Raw genomic sequence first — 23,413 nt, forward strand, 5'->3', positions numbered from 1 at the left:
TGTATAGGGGCAAATTTTATATTTCATTTATATAAGGCAGGCATTTACTCTCTAATAAGCACTGGGATGCTACCAAGTTATACAGTACATCAGTACATGTGAGATTTCTCTACCAGCAGAAAAGAAAAATCTGGAAATGTCAGGGCCATTTTTTTTTTTTACATGCATGATGCCAATAATTTTCAGTCAAGGCTGAGACTCAGTAATATAGCTACAAGGAGGTTTGATCCAGGATTTATGCCAAATGTTATATCCTGTACTGGAAAAAGGGGAAAACCTGCAACTTTCTGGCTGAGGTTAAAATGAGGAGTTTATGTCCCAGTTGTTCACTTAGATATGATTAGATAATTCCATATTAAATTCAGAATGGCATTTAAAGTAAGTTCGATATTTCCAGTCTTTTGTTTTCTGATGCTTGATAGGAACATGGTTGCCTCTCTGGTTTCCTGACTTTAAGAAATGTGTGTGTAAAGTGTGTGTGTGTGTGTGTGAGAGAGAGAGACTGAGAGAGAATACACGTTTATATATGCACATAAGAAATATCTCATGCACATTCATGTTTATAACTGTATAAAATAAAGATTAACATAAACTTTCCATGAGTGTTTTGAGGTCATAGGATTGATAAGTGATAAATAAACTCCCTTTTCTCTTTCATAATGGACACTGACTTGAGAAGATAAGGGTAGGGAGGGACACCTACTGAGAAAACATTTCACTGTTCTGTCACATTGTCCCAGTGTGACATAAAATTCCATGACACGTGACATTAGAAAAGGTCAGGCTGACAAGCTGACAGCTGCAATCCTGGAGGATTTCTACGACTGGCAAATGACTTTATGTCCTCAATGCACAAAATGCCTGCAACAACAAAATGTATGTTTTCCTTTGCATTTTCAAAAATATCTCAGAAAGCCTCAATCAACCCCAACATTTTATCAGTCATCTCTTGATTCAGCAACTTAAGATGAGAACTTTACCTTCCACCTGGGTCTTGGTTAGTGCTAATGCCAATACACATTTGCTCTTGATAATGCTGAGAGAAACAAAAGTGGAACATCAAAAGCACAATTCCTTTCTTCAAGAACACATGATGTTCAATTAAGAAACGTTTATTAAGTCATTTCATATGCTTGAAAAACTGAGATTGTCTACAGAGAAAATAATCCCTGACCTCCTGTAACATTATCCTAGCTGAACAGCAGAGGAGAAGAACTTATTATTCATTAACAAGACTGAAATAATAATGAATGCTTGGGTCCTTCGATTAGAGAGGGGGAAGGGCCAGTCCTTGCTGGAACCATTCATAATGAATGAGAGCCATTACCCTCTGTAGCAGGGCTGCAAGTGGGACCAGCCCCAATCCCTGTCTAGTTGGGACACAGGGGATGGCACATTGATAAGTGGAATTACATACTGAAATAGAAAGGTATATATGAGTCAATTAGACATTCTGTCACCATGGCAAAGTCTGCTCTTGATAAATAGGAGCTATTTTCGTTGTGTGTTTTTTTTCCTTCATCTATTTCACATTTCAAAGCTCTCCACAGGCTTGGAGAACTTGTCCTTTCTTGTTTTCAGATTCTGGTACCAGTTAGAAAAGTGCTGGAATGAAATGGCAAAGGGAATCGGTACTCAGTTCTGCCATGTATTAGAACTGTGACTTTTGTCACGTTATAGAATCTTCCTGAATTTCTTTTGTTCATCTGTAAAATGAGCAGAACAATGCCCATTTTAAAGGATTGTCAAAAGGGTTACATTAAACTCTATATGTAGAAGTTTTCTGTCAAGATCATGTGAAGCACTCAATTTTCAACTAACCCATTTTTCCACCTTCAAAATGTCTGGCTGAGAAAAGGCAGTACAATGACTTTAAAAGCCACTATATAGGACAGAAAAGCACTCTCCTGGAAATATGAGGAAGGATGGAAATGTGAACTTCTTACATAGGGAGGAGTTTTCAAATGGTAGGTACTCCTCAAAAGTCTTACAGCATACAATTCATCTTTGAAAACAGAGAAAAATTTCCATAAACTCAAATCACCACCCAAAAGCAGAGCCAATCAAATAGGAATTGGGAAATGACCACAAAAGGGTATCTGCAGCATTTCAGGCAGTCAACAATGCACCTTTCTCAAAGTAGGGAGTCCATCCTGAGACGAAGAGCTAACAATGGTTTAGCTAATCCCAAACTTTGGTGATGTGATGGTAAGCTGCTGGAGGGAGCTTCCCCAGAGCTTGTCTGGTACCATGAAATAGCAGGAGGGTCAGAGTTGGAAAATAACTACACCCACCTCTACAGGAAATTGCAGAGAACAGACATACCTAGAAAGGCATTCTAGGAGCTGCTAACCTCTGTCTGCTGGAGAGAAACAGAGGAAAAACAACGTGCACATAAGCATAATCCTATGAGCTTCAAAGTGTTGAGTATTGAGGAGGTAGGAAAGTATATCAGGCAAATACAAGCATAGAGAAAGTAATGGCCATGTTCTGAAATATTAGACAAGGACTAAATTATGGCCAAGATAATTAAGGAGACAAAGAATGGCCCTTTGTCATGACAAAGGGTACAATCTGCAATGAAGACATGAGGGGAATGAATATTTACATGGAAGGGAAATATTGTGGTAAACTTTCATAAAGCAAAACCTATAGGAAATAAAGCAAAAATGAGTGGAAATATATTAGTGGGGGGGAATTTGATTCTCCTCTCTCAGCCCATAACTGATCAAGGACACATAAAAAGTAAGGAAAATGAAGATTTAAATAATATCATCAATAAGTTAGACCTGTCTGTAATTTCCCTAATTCCATAAATTGAAAAAGAGAGAACCTATCTTCCTTTCCAGTATGCAAGGAAAAAATCACCAATCTTGAAGACAAAGTAAGCCACAAAGACAAAAATTTTTGTTAAGTAGAAATGGTGCAGAATAGAACATTTGATGAACCCAATACAACAAAACCACAAATTGATTACTAAATTTTCCACATGGAATTCACTCTTGAGCCACAAAGGATGTGACAACAGAGACTGCAGAATATCTAGAAAACAATGTTATGAGTAGACTTCACAAGAGAACGTGTGTGATATGACTAAAGCAATACTTAGAAGAAATCTTATGGTATTGTGTACTTAGATTAATAACAAGAAAGAATGAAAATAAATGAATTATGCCTCTAATTTTAAAAATTAGAAAAAAAAATAAAATAATACAAGTAAAGCAAAGGAGGTAACCAGTAAAAAATGCAAGAATCAATGCATTAGAAAACAGACTAATGTTAAAGCTATTAAATAATCAAAAGTTATAATAACTAACAAAACATAAGCCATTGGCTAAAGTAACCAAGAAAATAATAACCAAATAAAAATACAGAATTAGATATGAGAATGGAGACATAATCGTGGGTAGTGATGAAATTAAGCTCTATTACATACTACATGATAAGAAAGAAATTAGAAATATAAATAGTAAAAAAAAGCTAAACTATTATTTGTACACAAAGTAACTGAACTGAAAAATCTATGATAATCACCTGAAAAACTATTATGAATGATAAGGATAATTCAGTGAAGTGACTGAGTAAAAAGAAAAGGTAAAAATAGATTGCCTATTTCTATACAACCAAGCACACTATTTTTTTTTCCAGGACTTTTATTGAGATTTACTCAAATATCACAAAATCCATCTGTTCTAACTTGCAAGCTGCTGGAATGTGATGTATTAGAACTGGAACTGCTTTTAAAAAGCAAAATTAATAAGTTACAAATTAACAGTTTTAAGCCTATAAAAATGTCTAAACTGAGGCATCCAGGGCAAGATATCTTAATTCAAGGAAGGCCAATGGGGTAAGGAATAACTTTGTCAGTTGGGTACTTACATGGCTGGCATTTGCTGGTCCCTTACTCCTGGGCTCCACTGCTTTCAGTTTCTGTTCGTATGGGGGGTCCTCACTTTGCTTCCCTAGGACTGGTTTTCATCTCTTGGCTTTCTTTGCTCTCTCCAGGTTCTGGCTTGCTTAACATCTCATGGCAATGCTTGCTGGGCTCCAGGTATCTCCAAGCATCCGTGTCTCTGTTCTTAAAGTGCCAGCATCTATGTCAGCTCTGCTCTGAAGTTCAGGTCCACTCTTTTGCTGCTGGCTCTGAGGCTTCTGACATTTCTGGTGCTCTCCAAAATGTCTCCTCTTTTAAAGGATTCCAGTAAACTAGTCAAGAACCACCTGAATTGGGTGGAGTCACATCTCCCTCCAATCAAAAGGTCACACCCACAACTGGGTATGTCATATCTCCATGGAGATAATTTAATTAAAAATTTCCAACCTTCAATATTGAATCAAGATTAAAACAAATGGCTGCCCCACAAGACTGGAGCAGGATTAAACAATGGCTTTTTTGGGGTACATAATACTTTCAAACTGGCACACCATCTAAAGTGTACAATCAAAAGTTCCCAGTATTATCACACAGTTGTTCAGTCTCACCACAATCAATTTTGGAACATTTTCATTACTCAAATAAACAAACACACAAACAACCCAAAACATCCCATACCCCTTTTCTCCTTCTTTTATTGACTTTTAAACTTGATGTGGAACCAATCACACTTTTGAAACCAAGATATAGTCACAATAACAACAAATAGAATAAACATAAGAAATGTATAAGAACAGTAAGAAAAACATGTTGAGATGCTTCTGAGGACACCAAAGGAGATGTGAATAAGTTGAATGGCACACATATCTTGAAAGATGAGAAAATAATATCCTGAGGAGGATACTTCCTAAACTAATCTGTACATTTCACACTACACTGATGACATACCAGATGATTTTCTTTCTGCCTAGATAATCTGATGTTAAAGTGCATGTGCAAAAACAGTTGAAAAATTATGCCAAATAAAAGTAAATAAGACAGAAATAGAGCTCCCAAATATTTAAACATATAAAGCCTGTAGATAAACAGAACAATGGAACAGAAAGGAGAGACAAGAAAGAGACCAAATAAATGTAAATTTTTATCATGTGATAAATGTTGTGTTGGAAGTTAGTAAAAAGAAAACCAATTATTCAGAAAATGATGTTGAGACAACTGGAATTTCTGGAAAAAAAATGAAATTGCATTCCTATCTAACTCATCAAATCAAAACAAATTCTAGAGATTTTGACAATAGAAATAAAATGAAAGTATTAGAGGAAAGTATGGAAGGATTTTGTTTTTTGTAATCTAAGACAGAGAAGACCTTTCTAAGTATGATTCTAAAAACCCTTATGCCATAAACAGTTTATAAAGTCAACTGTACAAAAAGAAAATATGTCTACAAGGCAAAAATCAAAATTAAAGTGGGAAAATTTTTGTGTCATAGAAAAGAGGTATTTTCTTAACCTCTGATAAAATCCTGTAAATTAATCATTAAGGAGAATACCACAAACTCAAATGAAAAATGGGTGAAGGACCTACCTAATTAATGGTTAACTGAAAGGAAATACAATTAATAAGCAATATATGAAAAGCTGCTTAATTCATCACACTAAGAGTGATGATAATCAAAAATTTGAGATACAATTTTTCACCAATCTAAGCGGCAAAGATAAAACATTTGATGATGTGAGTTAGCCAAGGATGAAGGGAAGCATCACAGTACTGGTGGGGATATAAAAGATCTATAGAGACAAACTTGGCAATGTATATAACATTTTAAAATAGCCATACTCCTTGATGAAAATAAACTCTAGAAATGAATATAGAAGATATGAAGGCATATGTGCAATCTAAGTAATTTATAAGAATATTAGTTTCAGCCTTGTTCATAATAGCAGAATAAATAAATGACACTAAAAGTTTATCAATAAGGTCTGGTAAAGAAAATTGACATAAATTCATGAACTAGATACCATGCAGCTGTTTGAAAGACTAGAGAATCTCTGAAGGAACTTACATTAATTAGGGCATAATTCAGAAAAGTGTGAATACCATTCTACCATTTATACAAATAAATAATTTGTTTACATGACTTGTACATGTAACAGATATCTCTGAAAGAATACCAAATACATTGGTAATGGTATTTGTCTATGAATAGGGGAACTAGGTGGCAGAGATATTTAAAATATTGATACACTTACATACATAAACACACAATACACTCAAAGGCAGGCACATACAGAAGTGAATGATGATATTAATTTACCTCAATAGAAATCACAATGATGACAATTATAGTAGTAATAATAAAGATACACTAGAGCCCACGTGCCAGGATCTTGCACGTAATATATTGTTGAATAGCCACCAATTTAATCTTCTATTGACACTAAGGGTGGGTACTTTTTTTTCTGCCTGGGTGTAAGCAGTTCTGAGAAGTTGAATAACTTGCCCCAGGCTTCCCAGTTCTGACGCTGTGGAGCTATGCTCACACCCAAGCATTCTGCAGTCATGGCAGTCAGAATAAAGGCCCTCAAAGACACCCACACCCTAATCTCCAAACCTGCGAATATGTTTGGCTACATGGCAAAGGGGAATTAAGAAGAGGATTAGCTAACCTTAAAATACCCAGGTGGGCTCATTCCCAAGGGGCTTTACAAGAGTGAGTGGGAGCCAGAAGAGTGGGTATCAGAGTGACAGTATGAGAAGGATGACCCACCATTGTTGGCCTTGAAGATGGAAGGCAGCCACAAGCTAAGGGATGCAGGTGGCTTCTAGAAGCTGGAATGGTCTAGGACATGAATTTCCCATAAAGCCTCCAGAAGGGAACATAGCCCTGCCCACTCCCTGATTTTAGCACAGAGAAACCCATTTCTGACTCTGACTTCCACAACTGTAAGATCATAACTTTTTGCTTTGAGTCACCAAGTTTGTGGTAATTTGTTACAGCAGCCACAGAAAACTAATACAGTAGGCAGGTCAGAAGAATAATCCAGAAAGATACAAAAAGGCGGTAGGGAGCAGATGGGGCTTAAAACACAATTCCTTCCTCCTAGAAGTCCTTCCTGTGAATTCATTTAGCAAGGATGTATGCAAGAAATGTGAGTTCCCCGCCCTAGCACCTGCAACCATAGCTCAGATGTCTCTGTCAGAGACCAGGACATGGTTCTCCTCTGTAATTCCCACGGGAGCAGCAGCGTCACCTGAGAACTGGTCAGAAAAGCAGACTCTTAGACTCCACCTCATCCATATGGAATCAGAACCGTCTGAGTGGGGCCAGCAATCTAGTTTAATAGGTCTCCAAGTATTTTGATGCATGGTTGAGAACCACTGGCCTAGAGTAGTCCTTGATTTCGACTTAACAGTGGCTCCTAATCTTTACTGCACACTGGAATCATCTGTGGAGCTTTTAAAAATTCTTGAAGTGCCAGTCTCATCCAAGACCAAATATATCAGAACATCTAGGTATGGGTGCCAGACATCAGGATTATTTAAAGATCTCCAGATGATTCCAGAGGGACATGAAGTTTTGGAATCACTCGTTTAGAACCTTCTACTCAAAATGTGGCCCCTGAACAAACAGCACTGGCACTGTCTGGGGATCTTGTTAAAATGCAGAATCTCAGGCCCCTCCCTAGCTCTGCTGGATCAGAAGCTGATCAAGATCTTCAGGTGATCCCCATGTGCCTTAGAGTTTAGGAAGCACTGGGCTAGAGCAGCTGTCCTCAAGCTTGATGGAACATGGACATCTCCTGTGAATGTTGGAATATAGCGGTTCCTAGGTTCCACTTACAGATGTTCTGATTTAATTGCTTAGTTTGATACCTGAGAATCAGGATTCCTTAAAGTTCCCAGATGACAGATGTGCAGCCAAGGCTGAGAACCACAGGTGGGACGTTCCACTTTGCAACACCTGAGCGCAGTTAGGTGTCATAAGATAAATGTGGGAGGCAGGACAGCCTCCATTTTCCCATTCATTTCTGGAAGGTCATTTGATCAAAAACTTGCTGCATATAAAGAGGCCTATTAAACCTATTTATTTTTTCACATAGTTTAAAATATTTTCAACATATTTAAAAGTTTTCCTTCATTGTATCATTATACTTGTTGCTACTATTTCCTCTTCAACATATTTTCTGCTATAGAAAATATAAGGTTGAACCAAATGAAATGGCTAATATTAGCTCATTTTGACACACAAAACATAACTTCATATCATCCAACTCAACAGATGAGCATAGTAATATACTTCCTTCGGATACCAAAATGATGGCGTTAATTCAGAAGCTCATTATTGTACATTTGTTTGATGATGGTTTACAATCAAGGTGTTACCTGGGAACTGTTAAAGGTACTTTTCAGAAACGTCAAATGCCTAGATTATATAAGCCACATTTGGTAGGGCACAACATAGCTGAGCATCAAATAACAACTATTACTATTGCCTGATGTTCCCCTGCTCATCTCAATTATTGTCAGAAATGTAAGCCCCCTTGGATATCACTTGGATATCCACAGCTCACTCCAACGTTGCACTGAATACCTGCTGAATCTGCTCAATCACCAGTTCCTCTTCTCATTCTCCCACTGTGTTCTATGAAACTCCCCTCTGTGGTCAACAGATTGGGCTCCAGCCATTCCCACTTCCTCCAGGTTTTCCCTGAAGCTGGCATACCCCTTGTAGACTGAATCCTGTCCCCATCCCTTGCAGCAGAGGCTGCTCCTTCACTTTCCTCACAACCAGGTAGAGAGAAAGTACGATCCTCAGTTCCCACTTCCATCCTGCTTCCAGATCACAGATCAGCACTGTTCACCCACCTCAGGGAAAACCTCTGCTCTTTTGAGGCTGGTACTGTAAGGTAAAATCCCCCTCAAGGTTGGCACAAACCACTGCATTACACTTCCACATTCCCTGAAAACCAGCATTTGCCTTCTCTCCCTAAGGCTGCTCCTGGCGATTGCTGGCCTCATCTCATCCTTAACTAGAAAACAGAACTCAGGTGGTGAACACCTCCTTCTCTTGTATTGCTCTCTCTCCTTGCTTCCATGGCAACACCTTCTGTATATATCTCTCCTGTCACAATGGCTTCTGCTGGTTCTCCTTTCTCATGTCATCCCACCCTTCTGAGCCAGGAATGGAGATTCTTGGGGCTTCTTCCTGGACAATCCATATACTCTCTCCTGAGACATCATCAATTCCCACGATTTTAAGTACCATTGACATGTGGATTAGATTTCTCCCACATTCTATCTCCCAATTCTCTCCTCTGAACTACACAATGACATATCCATTTGCTTCCTTGACATCTCCATATGGGTTCTCGGAATCCCTATGAGGCACTACAGCTGTTCCAGGTGTATTGGTGAAGAAATAACATTAACCAAAATAAAATTTAAGAGATAGTTATGTTAAAAAGTGATGAGTACTATGGGAAACCAAAGAGAGAGCAGGGTAAGAGTAAGGTAGAAATATTTGATAGTCACTGATATGTAATATTTCCAAATCTGAACTCTTAGCCCATGACACCCTCACTCTATACCACCCTATCCACACAAAGGCAATGCATCTCCAGGATCCTTCATCTGCAAATTCTGTCCACACAAGAAGAAAACACTCATCTTTGATTCCCTTGTTTTTCTCACCCATGACATTAAACTTAAGCCAGTAGTGTCAATCCTACATTCAGAGTGTACCCACATCTGCTCATTTCTCTCTTGGTTTGTTCCAGCTGCCACAATGAGTTATCTGGATGTCTAGCTCTCATCCCCAACTCTTCACCAATTCACTCACTATCCAGCACCCAGAACCCTCTTTTAAACACTTAGATAAAGATTAGTCTTCTCCCTGCTTAAAATACATCAATGATGTCTCATTGCACCTAGAATAAAATCCAAATTCCCTTCAATAAGGTACAGTTTTTCCATAATCTGGCCTCAATCTGCCTTTCCACATCAACTTCCCACCACATACTCGGCTTTGGGAATGCTGCCCTTTTTTTCACTGCCTGAAACACAAGTACTGTTCTACCTCAGGGTCTTTCCCCTTGCCTTCCCCTCTACCTGTAATGCTTCTGTCCTAGCTCTTCACATGAATCACTCTTTCTCACCCTGCAGACCCCAAAGTCAATATTCTCAAAAAGTCCATCTTTGGGTGGTGCAAGAGTAGTTCAGTGGTAGAATTCTTGCTTGCCAAACAGGAGACTCAGGTTCGATTCTAGGACAATGCACCTGCCCCCCACCAAAAAAAAAGTCCATGTTTGAGCAATTGATGTAATTATGATTTAATATAGAACTGCATGAGAAAAGCCTCCTCCAATGATGAATAAACCAAGGCACCAAGTCGGGGTTAAATAACCTACTTAAATTGATACAGACCAACATTAGATGCTGTGTCTGATTAAAAATAAAATGATGTGCTCACTTATTTCCTCTATAGAGGGAGAAGTAAGTTTCCTTCAGGGGCATTCCAGTTAGCTCTTGAGATGTTTAAGCAGGGAATGATGACCCCTGTTCTGACAACGTGTTTGATTATAAACATATTTAGTGAAAAAAATATTTTCATCCGGATTGTCAAATTCCAAGTTCTGTTTGTTTTTTAAAAGCATAAAAATAAAAGAGGAGCATATCCTTGGTGTTTTGGGTGACAGAATCATACTGCAAAAATCTCAAAAAAGAAGACTGTGAAATATGCAGAGGTGTTCACAAGGAGTGTAATATAAATGGAGCTGTTGCTCAAAAAGAAATGCCAGCCTCCCACGGACATATGCCCAGGGCCATCTGCGATTCTAAATGCATTGTCCATGGATAATTAGAGAGGAGCAGGAGATCAGAAGCTCTCTCTGCTTTTATCCTTTCCGAAATAAGGCCATATTTGGCCTGCATAAATCTACTCCTCCTGGAACTTGAAACAAATGGCACTCACCCCTGTCTAGACCAAAGAGCTCTTGCTGACGCCACTTCCCATCCCTGGGACTTTGATTTGCACAGACAGCCCACAGTCCTGTCAGTAGCTCCCGCACAACAGTCCATCACTGACCACACGGTCCAGGGTAGGAGGGCTGGAAGGGACCAGAAGCCGGTCTCCCCAGGGAAAGTCTAAATCCCCTCCATGGCAACATGTGACAAGTTTTCAAACCTCTGCTCAAAGCCTTACAGTGATGGGGACTCATCATCTACACCATCCGTACCCCCCTACCCCAAGGCAGCCCACTTCATTTTGGAAAAAAGATTGGTCTTCAGTGCTTTTTCCCTTATATGGACCTAAAACTTCTTTTTGTTTTTTCCAGCTTCATCAGAATCACGATGCTGAAGGGGACCCTTCAGACACTTCGAGACAGCAAACACACACCTCCTTGCTTTTGCAGCTTTCGTGTACTCACTTGCTTCAGGCCCAGCAAGTAGCAGTTTTTTAGGGCCATCTTAACTGCCTTCAAATCACTAAGAGAGGTGAGCAAGGTGCCAAGGCATTGTGTCTCTGCCAAGACCTGATTTTGTGGCTTGATTTACTGCTAGTTTCCAGGAATTCTTACAAGAACATGGACAAGTTTGGCTGACAGTCACCTCCCCCCCCAAATCCTAATTTCGTTTTCCTAATGCAGCTATATTTATAAGTTTTTCTTATTTAGTTAATTTTGTGCATTTGTTTATTAAAAGCAATTTGCACATATTTTTAAGCAATTTCGAAGTGACTGGGTCACGTGCATCTAGACTTTTAAACCAAAAGAAAAATATACCAGATATTATCTAAAGGTATTTTGGCCACCAGAGGGCTCTCATATTTTGGCTGTTGGTACTTTACCTGCATTTAAACAATCAAAAGATTATAGGGCATTTATAAGAACAGCAATACATGTTAAATATAAACTGTTTTTGACAAAAAGATACGTTGGAAAAATTTGAAAGGTAAGTTGCAGTGTCTCTGTTTCTTCACCCAACTTTACATACACATGCACATATACTGATTTAATGCATAGAACAATTAAGCATTTAATTGATCTTTATCCATGAATTTATGATTTTTCTATATGTGCAGAAATTGCCAGACAACAATTTTACATGAAAAGGTAGAAGCTTCATTTTCAGAAGTATATAGCTTTCTGAAGCTATGCATTTAGAGGTATCAATGATAACATGAAAGTATTTTGTCTATCAAATTGAAAATGATCAAAAAGACATATTCCGTAATGTATGGAAGGGCATGAAAATAATCAATTCTCTTACATATACTTGCTAAAAATGAAATTTAATATTTCTAGAGAATAATTTGGAAAATTATGGCCTATTTAAAATATGAATACATTTTGATTAAGCAGTAATTCATCTAGGAATTGATTAAAAGAGAACTACACAAATGTTGAATTTTTTAATCAGCTATGTTTATTATAGCAAAAAGGGGAGTGTTGAAGGTTTGTCAGTAAGAAACTGACTTAAATATTAGATTCCACAGCATTAGAGAGAGAGAGACCAAAAAGATACTACTTCAGAGACTGACATGGCAGAATAAAATGATTTCCTCCCTTTTTTCTTCCTGGTTATCAGCCCCTGAAGCATAAGCAGAACAAGAAATGTAAGTACAAATTCCATTTCAGGGCTACTAGGAAATGAGGGCAAACCCAAACTCTCTGAAGCAGGAAGTAAGCAGAGGGCCAGCAGATGTGTACACATCAGATTTGAACAGGGAGAGCTAAATGAGGAGAGCATACTTCTGCATACACAACCCTGCAACAACTCAGAAGGTGGAGGCACTGGATGCTCCAGAAGATTGGAGTCAGGTGGGTGCTAGATACGGATGCAGCACCTGTCAATCCCAGGATCTCCTGCCTCACCCTTTCATGCAGATGAATGTCTCTTCTTTACCATCTTAAGGAGTCTAAAGGCTTATTTTCTGAGGAAACTGAAATAGAACTTTTGAGAACTCAAAATGTAAGTGCGAGCCAGAAACCTACAACCTCCAGATGGGTCCCTAGTCCTGAAACCTAGAGGGCCCAGCCTCTCCAGAACTCCCACTAGTTCCACCTTCCTACCCTATATTAGTGACAGCCCCTTCCAACACGAAAAAGTTAGAATGGCCATAGCCCAAACACCCCTAAAGAGAGGCATGGAAAGATCAAAGGTGATGGTGGAATCATACAGAGAGAATAAGATTTAACAAATGAATATGAATGCTGAATCATTAAATTGATATCTCTTTTAGTTTCTAGTATCTTAGAGCAGCTAGAAGTAAAAACCTAAAATTTTGGAATTGTAACCCATGTCAAACTCTGAAATATGTTCTACAACTAACTGTAATGCTGTGTGTTGAAATTTATTGCTTTTTTGTATATATTTTATTTTTCACAAAAAGAAGGGAAAAAAATCAATTGTGATGATAACATTATTTAACCTTTCTAGCCTCCTATATTCTGGAGCAGCAAGAAGAGAAAAAATTTGAGGATAATATGGTAGCCTATGACAAACTCTGGGATCTGTCTTGTAACTACTTGTAGAAGAGTGCTTTGAAACTATTGCTTTTGTTTAGTTGTTTGCTTTGTATATATGTTATACTATATAAAGTTAAAAAATATATGTAAGTGCAGACAATTTTATAAACTTAAAATGAACATCAGAAGAAAAAGTGGAGGCTATTTTCTGATAAGTCAAACAAAAAGACAAAATTTGGACAATAATGGATGGAGATTTTAAAAATCAATAGCTCAATCCATGAGGTCTAACAGCAAACAGTAAGAATTCTAATATGAGAGAAGGGGGGGATGAATGGGGGCCAGTTACCCAGGCAATAAGATTTCCCAGCCACGAAAAGAAAAGAAAAGAGCGCACTCAGTGACCAGCACCATGAATGACAGCAGAGCTACAGCCAGGCACATCCTCATAAAACTATAGGATATCAGGGGTGAAAAGGGCCAACATGCTTCCAAAGTGAAAGAAGAAAATGAACTTACATGCAAAGATCAGGAATCAGCATGGAGAAATATTTTATTTGAAATGATTTTACATTACTGAAAGAACATTATTTTTAACCTCAAATTCTTTTTGCAAACACATATTCTCAGAAATGACTGTATCAAGGTTATGCCCCACTGAAAAGAAAGGGAAAGGGCAAAAAGAAGAGGATATGACATAGGACTCAGGAAATGGGGAATCCAACATAGATGCGGGATGGAAGGAATTCGCAAGATGATGGCAAAGGACCAGAGAAGCACAGAAGGCAGGCAGAGGCCTCCAGGAGAGCTCGCTCCTGGCAAAACACATTATAACTGATAAACTATCTGACAAACTTGATCATGTGGAAAATCATACTCTGCTTTGGAATATGGAAGTCTTATATATATAAAGCTATAAGGAAATGTAATAATAGTACACTACTTGGCTCAGCAGTTAATATTAGTCCTAAGGTTATAACGAATTTGATTAAAAGTTGAGACATACTGGGAAGATAAAGAAATGGGGTAAGTGACCGAAATTTAAGATTGATCCTTATATGAAGTCAACAGATGCCTAAATAGGATTTAGAAAAATTAAAGTAAATAACAAAAGGAATAGTTATAATTATGAATGTGATTATCTGTAAGGAAGGAAATGGAAGGATGAGTTTTTACTTTTTGTTGTTGTTATTGTTTCAAGCCATTTATAACCACGTTGTTAAAATTATTTGCATGTAGCATCTGATTGAACAGTGAGTTATGTGAACGCCATAGAAAGTATTTTGATAGATTCTGTGAAAAAAAAAAGTTTTAGAATACTGTGATCTCATATAGTCTTAGGAAAAAATCCAGATAAATCCACTTCAGCATGTTTAAAATGTTCACCTTTGTGTTATAGGGTTATTAGGGGTCTCCAAGGTTTTAATAGTCATTCATGTTTTCTGAAAATTTTACTATGCAAATATCTTGATTTTTACTCAGAAAAACCACAATGAAATCATTACTATAAATGTTATAATGAATACAAAATAAATTGATGTGATATTTATTTTGGGCTCAGGCACAAAAGGCAAAGCTTCATAACAATCTAATACAGAGAGTTTTTGGGAATTCCAATGGGAATTCAGTAAATGTGACTAAAGATGAGTCTCTATTAGGCATTAATACCATGCTTCTGCTTTCCAGGAAAGAGCCATGGAGACAGTCTGTGAGTCTTAAATCCTCAAATTTACTCCAGTGAAACCTCGCAGGTTTGCAATGATGTCACATGAAAGCCACTGCACGGTTCTGTGCCCCCCTCAGCTAAAGCAAGCGTTCTTATCTAAGGAGATTTCCACCATCTTGTCTCTAATGGACCCACCTGCCAAGGGACACTGTGGGTCTATTTTCCATTTATGTTTCTTGGGCTTTCCACATTTTATGTCCTGGTACCAAGGTGACCCTTAGTCATGAGGCTTGAAGGGTGTGTGTGTTTTGTGTGTTTGATATAATTAATTTGAGTTGAACAAAGGACTTATAATTTTAAATCAGTAGTCCTGTAAAACCATATATGCAGAAAAAATTATGATGGATTATTTTTGCTTTTATTTAGCAACTTTGTTTTCATTGTGGACATTTCATGGTTTTCCCTCACTAGACCATGGGTGTCATATTCAATTTTACCTAGCCATTTTTTTTTCTGGTGTTTCTCCCATTCATGCATCAGAGGGGATAAAAATATAATTGGTAACAATCCATAAAAGTCAACTTTCTTTCTGAGATGATTAACATAATCGGCATGAACTTTGAGCAATCAGTAGTAAATTATCCCATCAACTTAAGCTCTTGACTGCTAAAATTCTGACCTTACATGCAGAAAAAGTAGTCTGTTCATATGTCAGAGAAACAAATCTCATGTTAACCCTAAAGAAATCACCAATGACAACAAGGATGGACTAGTTAATTTAATGAGATAGAAGCCATTTGGGCCACTCTTCCCCTTGGCAATTTGGGAGAATCTATCCCGCCAGCTGCCACTTACGGGCAGAGCACAGTCTACATTTCAAGTACAGTGATTTTTAACCCAGTGCTCTCAAGACAATAACGGCTACAACAACCACCAGATTTCCAATGGTACCAGGAGTACAACTCGCTACAAATGCTAGAATGCATTAACTGATTCAAACTTGATTAACTAGGGACATTTTATCTTTGCTTTACTAATGGGGAAACTGAAGCAAGACAACTGAAGCCACCTGCCCAAGAACTCCCAACAGAGAAGTCCTAGAGTAGCATTCAAAACAGGCAGCCTGGCTCCAGATGCCACAAAGCTATCGGGTCCTCAGGCTTAGAGGGAGAAGGGTACAATCCCCCTCCCTCATTTTGTCATGGGTGAAAGCTCAGAGTAGCAAAGAAATCTTTCAAAGACCATGTTCCTTGTTAAGTGATAAAGCTGGACCAGAGGTCAGATTTTTGACCTTTAGTCTCTCTGTGGCTGCTTTTTCTTATTAAAACCTTTTAGTTCTATTATGTCATTTAGATGGGTCAACTAAATACATGTGTCGTGCATAAATAAGCTGAGTGTGGACACTTCTTCCTTCCATTCGTAAATTTAGAACACAAGATTACATCACATTTCAGAACATATGTTCATGAGGCGATGGGTGTGAAACTTTTTTTCCATATTTGAATCATATTTTAAATTCGATAAGAGCTATTTAAAGCAATCTTGAAGTGAGTCATTTTGTAAACTACAGAAAACTTTTGGGAAGTAATCATTTTAAAAGGTATCAGTTGTATATGTTCTAATTTTCATAAATCAGCTTTCTTTAACTGGAGAGATACAGTCATCTTATTGTATTGGTCATATTGTTTTCTAATGGGAATAACAATAATAAAAACAAAATAGAAAAACTCTTTTCTGAAATAATTTTATCTTTTATTGTAATCACCAAAATTATTCTTTAGGAACATGGAGATGTAAGGTGATATTGAAGGTATTTCAAAATCAAAACCAAGGATTGTTAATTTGGTTTGTTTCATGTTTGTGCTTGTTTAGGAGGGCATGGTTTATTTTTTATTTTGTTTAAGGCGTTATTTGGTTAAACAAAGAGTGACTAGTATTCATTTCTCAAAATAATTCCGTGACGTTCCTCCCATATGGTCCCTCCCCATGATGCAGAAACTGGGTGCAGGCTGTGAAGGGAGAAGGGAGACACAAAAGGGCACAGCTTCTCGATTTATAGTGGCCCAAACCCAGCAGGACACTTCTTATTTTTTGTCGCCGAGGTCGAAAAGGTCAGCCCTTTCCGTGGCCAAAGAACTCATTACCCCTGCAGGTAAGCCAATCTACATGGAACACTAATTGATTTGTGCAGAAGTATCATCATTGTTCTGGATGAGTAAAGGTACAACTCATCACGTTGGCAGAGACCTTGCTAAAAAGCAGTCACAGGAACTGTTTACCTGCCAACTAGAAGCCCAGCTACGTCTGCGATGATGGTGGTTATGAACTAAAATAGCAAACAGACTCACCTGTAGGCACAGGAGAGTGACACGTTATTTTGGGACCCAAATAACTTACAGATGTTTAAAATTATATCAAATGTGCCATTTTGAATATGAGACAAGTATCCGAATTCCTGATGCAGCTTGTTGAGGATCGAGCCCTGAAATGGGCTGCAGTCTGCTGAGTACAGCACACCGCCAGGCTGCTTGGCAGCATAGAACATTCCATCCTGTTTCCTCCCAACAGTTTTTTTCCTACAGACAATGCTTAGTTTACTTTGTCCAACATTTTAGGAAGAATTATAAACAAATTAAACATAAAATAGCTGAAACTGGAGCAGTGGTTGCAGGAGCGGCCGCTGCTCTGCCACCTCCACCCCCTCGCCGAGCACACGGCCCCTGGGGCTCCGGCAGAGCAGAGTTTGAAAAATGCTGCTTCCCCTCCTGGTGCCTCACCAAGATCTAATATGTCAGCAAATTACCTCAGGTTTGCACATTATCATTAATCACAGGTGCCGCAGGAATGGCAGCATTCCCCCAGACATAATAAATAATGAGGACCTTAAGGCTTTTGGAGGCGGGATACTGGGGTGGGGGAACAAGACTGTTAGGGACAGAGGGAAGATTTACTCTCCAGGTGTCCTCGGACTGTCCCTGCAGGGAGACCCACAAGGAAACCTGGTTCCTTCAGATGCTCAGTGCAGGTGGATGGACAGCACCTGCTCCGGCAACCGTGCCAGGAGCTCCTCCCGCTTCAAGGGTGCCCAAGCATTCGCCAGCCAATAACTGGGCTCACAGTTGCCTCACGCCCTTCCTGGATTCTGCAAAAGGACTTGACCCTCTCTCGGCAACGAGCCGCCAGCGCCCTCCTTTCAGCCTGCCATACTCAATTAATGACAAGCTCACGTTTCTTCTGGGCTCTAGCACTTTGGTCAGCTGTTTCGGGTCACCGCTGGTTTATTCTGGGTTTAGACCTGCAGAACCTGCTTTGATTTATGTGTTAGTCTTCAGACCAGCACCCTTCAGAAGGGTGCAAGGTTAGTACATCTTCCAGCTTAACTGTCTCAGAGAGATTCCTTCTCTTGTACGCCTCTTAATTCAACTTGGCAGGGGAGGCTTTTCCCAGGATGGGACTGGCCCACCTTTCTCAGGAATCCTGATTAGAGTCAGGCGCTCTTACTGTTGCCTGTGTCCTACTCTAATCATCATGGAGGAGGTAGCCAGCTCTGGGTTTGACCCCGGCTCACCATTCATCATGGATGAGAATGTGGACCATTTCTTCACCTTCCAATCATCCTGGCTCTCAGTTATCTCTCAAAGATGGAGCTAAATTACCCAATGGGTTGTCATGAAGTTTAAATTTGAAGCTAACACATGTGACGTGCCCAGCCAGGTGCCCACACAGAGTTACCAATTTGTAATCGCAATAGTTCTGATCAAAATGATGAGCATCACAAATACTTGATAAAACAGAGGTTCAAAACAGAGTTGGTTCACAACTTTTTCAACTAAAGTGTTGGCATAGCTAACCAAAGAGCTTTCAGAGTATTGTTTATGGAGGGTCAAATCAATATGATCACTGCAGCTAACCATGCACAGGGAAGTGACTGCAAAGGGATGTTCAGAGGGACCAGGGATCCACTGGCCATCGTTGTGACAAGCCTAGACCTTGGAAAAATAATATTTATCTCTCAGTTATGATGTAATATTTCATTGTGTAACTCTGAGAAATTTCAAAGCATCCAAAGAATAAAGCAAAAGTTCTAGCACTTTTTTTGAAACTATTTAATGAGGACTGAAGCCAAATTATGTGGATTTAGGAGTCTCAGTGTAAAAAAGTATATGACGTGTTTAAATTTATTATGAAATTTTCAAAATCCATCTTTTCAAACCTCATTTGCATAATATTCACAAATTAAGAAGATTATGAAAATAATCCCTTTTCATTGAATAGTCTAGAAAAATGAAATCAGTTCTCAATCTGCCACAGAAAATCAAAACTTGATTTAATAAAAGATAAGAGCTAAAAAAAAAAAGGTGCCATCCTAAAAAATGAAAAGAACAAAGTAGGAAAAGAATGATAATGGCTTGTCTAGTATGTATCTGTTAGTTTTGCCTATAACAAATTTATACTTTCTCTAATGTTCAGACTAGAATTCCAAAGGAATGTTTAATTTGCTTTTTTTTTTTTTTTTTTTTTTTTTTTAAAGGAAAGACAGAGAGAAGGAAGGAAGGATAGAAGGAAGGAAGGAAGGAAGAAAGGGAAACATCTTTTAAACATTTTCTTGTTTTTATTGTATTCTGTTTCTCCGTTTTTGGTACATGGGCTGGGGCCGGGAATCGAACCGAGGTCCTCCGGCATAGCAGGCAAGCACTTTGCCCGCTGAGCCACCGCGGCCCGCCCTTAATTTGCTTTTGATGCTCATGACTCACCTATAATCATTTCCATCATATGTAGAAATATCCTCTCCAATGAACCTACACATTAGAAAGAACATCCAAAACTTAATGCTTCACTTTTTATATTTTGGAAGTGATAATCCACAAAACTTGATGTCTTCCATTATGTGAACTGTTTAGCAAAGCCCTGCTATCTAAAAGGTGTGTTTTCATTTCAGCACACATTCAGAATTATTTTAGATTATCAAAATTACTCACTTAATTTAAAATCCAAACATACATATCAATTTAAACTATTAGAACAAAATCTTAGTCAGTATTTTAAAAGCTAAAGATGATGCATTTTCTGTATCCACCTTTTTCTGCTTTACTTTATTCTTAACTTCTTAGTCCTAAGTATCATATACTTACAGAAGAATGGATGTATTAGAAATGAACAGCTCAATTGCACCTTCACCAACTGACCACAGCCAGGTAACCAATGCTTAAGTCAAGAAACAAAACTTCACCGGCAGCTCTGAAGTTGCACTAGCATTCCTTTATAGTCACTCCCTACCTTCCAAAGTCAACCTACTATCCTACGAACAGCAAAGGCCAGTTTTGCTTGCTTTGGAACTTTATATAACTAGAAACACATAGTGTGTACTCTTTTACATCTGGTTTCCTTTGTTCCACGTTACTTTTGTGAGATTCACCTATGCGCATAGCTGTTGGGCGTTCTCATTTCTTTGTAGTTTTATATCATGTGGATATACGTCCATTTATCTACCCATTTAGTCTACTTTGTAGAAATCAGGTAACTTCCTTCTGGGGCTATTATGAATAATGCTGCTAAGAACACTCTAGTACCCATGTACTAGAGAATGTTGATAAATATTTCTGTTGGGGGTATAGCTTAGAGTAGAATGGCTTTCTCACAGGATAGACATATGCCCAGCTTTACAAGGTATGAACTGTTTTCCAAAGTGATTGGACTTGCCTCATTTTTTATTGCCTAGTAAAATAGTACATTTCAAAAAACTGAGATTACACCAACTTATGGCCATTTCTTTGTTACATATAGTCTTACGATATATGGAACATCCTAAAAATTAATTTCAGTAATTGGGAAGATTTGTAATTTCAGGTTTTCAACTGGGATTTTGACCAAAGATTTAGAAACCTAACAATAATGAGTACTATTAATCTCACAGGTGCAACTAATTGTTATGGCAGCTACAGCAGCCTCACAAATATTAACTGAACCCCTTTTATGTGCCAGGCACTGCACTAAGTGCTTTACTGCAAAAACACATGTAATCCTGCAGATCTTGTCACTGTCCCTCATAGTGGAACCAGAGACAAATACAATGAGGCATCTGATCAAGAGATAAAGCTAGCCACTGGGTCTGTGGGACTCCAAACCCAGCTCCTGCTGTTTCATCCTATCTGATGCTCCTGTTTCATCTCGAAGTAGAGGGTCACTGCCATCACACACAGGGAAGCAAGCCTGCTATCTTTTCATCTGTCATTCCTGATGGAGGCAATTTGTTAATCCTTCTAGAAGCATCTCATATAGGATTCTCCAGTGGGTTCTCATAACTTTTTCCCTTTTAGCTATAAAAATTTGTATTCTAGAAGTGAAGTTATTTACACACACACACATTTAATGGACTTCTGTGCCAGATAAATGAAAGTAACACCTACAAGCAATGGCAAAAATGAACAAATAAACTAAGGCTTCCTTCACCATGCTGCTTTTTAACTTAACAGAATTGAATCTTGTGCAACAATAATCTCCCCCCACCAGAATCAGTCACTGAGACAGGAACTACCTGCCCACCACACGAAGGGGTATGAAGCACAGGGACAGGGTGCAAAGGAAGGCCGGGGACCGTTTCCCTGTTAATTCATGTTTAGAGCTGCTCCAGCTCAGCTCCTGGGTATGAGCCTAGGCTCCTGCTTCGGAAAGGGAACCATCTTTCCCAGTCACTTCTTTGAGTATAGTTTTGCCAGTAAAATAAGTATTAAAGCATGACACAAACAATTTCCAAAAGCCTTTCTGGGGGAGTAGCAGTCATTTCCTCCAATAACACAGCTGAAGCTGATAGAGTTTGCTTACAGGGTTCCCTAAGACAAGTCAAATTCTATGCACTGCTAACTGAAATAAGCTTTAGTTACGTTATAGACTTTGTTTTCTAAACATCGGAAGCATGACCAGGATAATTTTTTTTTTCTCTTTTAAGTGTTTTTTTTTAATTCTGAAATATAACACATATACAAAAAAGAGATACATTTCCAAGTATATATTAACATGTACTTATAGAACAGATTTTAAAGTTTGGTATGGTTACAGTTCCATGAGTTTTTGTTTTTTTTTTCTAGCTGCTCCAAGACACTGGAGACAAACAGAAATATCCATGTAATGATTCAGTAGTCATACTCATTTGTTATATCCTATCTTCTCTTTAAATCTCCTCCTTCTCTTTAAATAATATGTATATATATAAAAGCAATATATTTCAAAGTACATCGCAACAATTAGTTGTAGAACAGATTTCAGAGTTTGGTATGAATTACAATTCCACAATTTTAGGTTTTTATTTCTAGCTGCTATAAGACACTGGAAACTAAAAGAAAATATCAGCATAATGATTTAGCACTCATATGTTAAACCCAACTTTCTTTGTATAACTCCACCATCACCTTTGATCTTTCTCCCACTCTTTAGGGGTATTTGGGATATGCCCATTCTAATCTTTTCAGGTTGAAAGGAGCTGTCAATAATATGGGATAGGGGGATGGAACTAGTTGATGTTCTGGAAGGGCTGGCCCCTCTGCATTATCTGTCCAGGGACCCATCTGGAAGTTGTAGGTTTTGGCGACTTACCTTAGTGCTTAGAACCTCTATAGAATCTTATACAATGCCCTAGCTATTCTTTAGGATTGGCAGGATGGTTTTGGTTGAGGGTTGGCAAGTTATGATAGGTAGCAATGTCTAACTGAAGCTTGCATAAGAGTGACCTCCAGCATAGCCTCTCGATTCTACTTGAACTGTCTCAGACACTTATACCTTATTCGTTACACTTATTTTCACCCTTTTAGTCAGGATGGCATTGTTGATCCTATGGTGCCAGGGCCAGGCTCATCCCTGGGAGTCACATTCCTCACCTCCAGTGAGACTTTCATCCCTGGATGTTATGTCCCATGTAGTGGGGAGGGCAATGCTTTCATTTCAGAGTTGGGCTTAGAGAGAGAAAGGCCACATCTGAGCAACAAAAGAGGTCCTCCGGAATAACTCTTAGGCAGACCTATGGGTAGGCTAAGTGTTCTAGTTTGCTAGCTGCCAGAATGTAATATACCAGAAACAGAATGGCTTTTAAAAAGGGGAATTTAATAAGTTGCTAGTTTACAGTTCTAAGGCCAAGAAAATGTCCCAATTAAAGCAAGTCTTAGTAGAAATGTCCAATCTAAGGCAGCCAGGGAAAGATACCTGGGTTCAGGAAGGCTGATGAAGTTCAAGGTTTCTCTCTCAAGTGAGAAGGCACATGGTGAACACAGTCAGGGCTTCTCTCTCAGCTGGAAGTGCACATGGCAAGCCCGGCGTCATCTGCTAGCTTCCTCTCCAGGCTTCTGGTTTCATGAAGCTCCCCAGGAGGTGTTTTCTTTCTTCATCTCCAAAGGTCACTGGCTCGTGGACTCTCTG

At 38.6% G+C, this 23,413-nt stretch overlaps 1 protein-coding gene and 1 long non-coding RNA gene across 2 annotated transcripts in view; both read right to left on the minus strand.

Annotated features, from left to right (window-relative positions):
- LOC143648079 (uncharacterized) overlaps positions 1-8,965 on the minus strand; it is a 66,718-nt gene extending 57,753 nt beyond the window's left edge. Inside the window, exon 1 of the long non-coding RNA XR_013158349.1 lies at positions 8,741-8,965. This is a non-coding gene — a long non-coding RNA (uncharacterized LOC143648079). The remainder of the gene's footprint in view (positions 1-8,740) is intronic.
- Positions 1-23,413, minus strand: part of DSCAM (DS cell adhesion molecule) — a 696,179-nt gene that overhangs the window by 444,169 nt on the left and 228,597 nt on the right. The window lies entirely within an intron of this gene.

The sequence above is a fragment of the Tamandua tetradactyla genome, chromosome 10, assembly GCF_023851605.1.
Source record: "Tamandua tetradactyla isolate mTamTet1 chromosome 10, mTamTet1.pri, whole genome shotgun sequence".
NCBI lineage: Eukaryota > Metazoa > Chordata > Mammalia > Pilosa > Myrmecophagidae > Tamandua > Tamandua tetradactyla.